A 1,876-nucleotide genomic window follows, 5' to 3' on the forward strand; every position below is an offset into this window, starting at 1 on the left:
CAGGAAATTCACCACTGTAATGATTGTTATATGAGTTTTGAGAAAGTGATAGCAAGTTTATTCATTTTAGCCAAGACAAGAAGTCCTTGAAGTCTAGATTTGAATCATGTAATCCCTGATTGGCTTAAGGTGAAACAATATTGTTAGTGCCACAGTAGTCTGGCAGAGCAAATGAAAACTCTAACAAGAGAAACTTTCTATCATAATCCTAAGCTTCACTTTAATTTAAAAAAATTTTCATGCTTGCTTCTGTGCACATATATTAAAATTGGAATGATACAGAGAAGGTTAGCATGGCCCCTGTGCAAGAAAGAGATGCAAATTCATGAAGCATTCCATATTTTTAAAAAAATTTCATATGCAGTATCTGGCACTCAATAGAAAATAAATAGATACATGAAGAGAAAAGGCAAAGTAATCAAAAATAAGAGAATGATGTTCTTGGGTTAGAAGAATCAATATTGTCAAAATGACTGTAGTACCCAAGGCAATCTACAGATTCAATGCAATCCCTATCAAATTACCAATGGCATTTTTCACAGGATTAGAACAAAAATCTTAAAATTTGTATGGAAACACAAAAGACCCAGAATAGCCAAAGCTATCTTGAGAAAGAAAAGTGAAGTTGGAGGAATCAGGCTCCCTGACTTCAGAATATACTACAAAGCTATAGTCATCAAAACAGTATGGGGGCTTCCCTGGTTAGGCAGTGGCTGAGAGTCTGCCTGCTGATGCAGGGGACACAGGTTCATGTCCTGGTCTGGGAGGATTCCCACATGCCGTGGAGCAGCTGGGCCTGTGAGCCATGGCCACTGAGCCTGTGCATCCAGAGACTGTGCTCCACAATGGGAGAGGCCACAACAGTGAGAGGCCCGCGTACCACAAAAAAAAACCCAGCAAAAAAACAAAAAAAACAGTATGGTACTGGCACAAAAATAGAAATATAAATCAATGGAAGAGGATAGAAAACCCATGCACCTATGGTCAATTAATCTACAACAAAGCAGAGAGGACTATACAATGGAGGAAAAACAGTCTCTTCAATAAATGGTGGTGGGAAAAATGAAATTATAACACTCTTAACACCATACTCAAAAATAAACTCAAAATGGATTAAGGACCTAAATGTAAGACTGGACACTATAAAACTCTCAGAGGAAAACATAGACAGAACACTCTCTGACATAAATCACAGAAATATCTTTTTCAATCCATCTTCCAGAGTAATGAAAATAAAAACAAAAATAAACAAATGGGACCTAATTAAACTCAAAAGCTTTTGCACAGCAAAGGAAACCATAAACAAAACAAAATACAACCTGCAGAACAGAAGAAAATATTTGCAAAAAATGAGACCAACAAGGAATTGGTCTCCAAAATTTACAAACAGCTCATGAGGCTTAATATCATAAAAACAAACAACCCAATAAAAAATTGGACAGAAGACCTAAATAGATATTTCTCCAAAGAAGACATACAGATGGCCAAGAGGCACATAAAATGATGTTCAACAGCATTAATTATTAGAGAAATGCAAATAAAAACTAAAATGACATATCACCTCACACCAGTCAGAATGGCTAGCATCAAAAAATCCACAAGCAATAAATGTTGGAGAAGGTGTGGAGAGAAGGGAACCCTCTAACATTGTTGGTAGGAATATAAATTGGTACAGCCACTGTGGAAAGCAGTATGGAGGTTCCATAAAAAACTAAAAATAGAGCTACCTTATGACCCTGCAATCCCACTCCTAGGCATATATCTGGAGAAAACCATGGTCCAAAAGGATACATGCACCCCAATGTTCATTGCAGCACTGTTTACAATAGCCAAGACATGAAAGCAACCTAAATGTCCATCAACAGATGAATGGATA

At 36.9% G+C, this 1,876-nt stretch overlaps 1 non-coding gene across 1 annotated transcript; it reads left to right on the forward strand.

The window, feature by feature from the left end:
• The first annotated feature begins 239 nt into the window (after positions 1-239).
• On the forward strand, positions 240-345 carry LOC132430417 (U6 spliceosomal RNA). The gene has a single exon (XR_009520508.1). It is a non-coding gene; the product is annotated as a U6 spliceosomal RNA (small nuclear RNA).
• The last annotated feature ends 1,531 nt before the right edge of the window (positions 346-1,876 follow it).

Source organism: Delphinus delphis, chromosome 8 (genome assembly GCF_949987515.2).
Source record: "Delphinus delphis chromosome 8, mDelDel1.2, whole genome shotgun sequence".
Classification (NCBI taxonomy): Eukaryota; Metazoa; Chordata; class Mammalia; order Artiodactyla; family Delphinidae; genus Delphinus; species Delphinus delphis.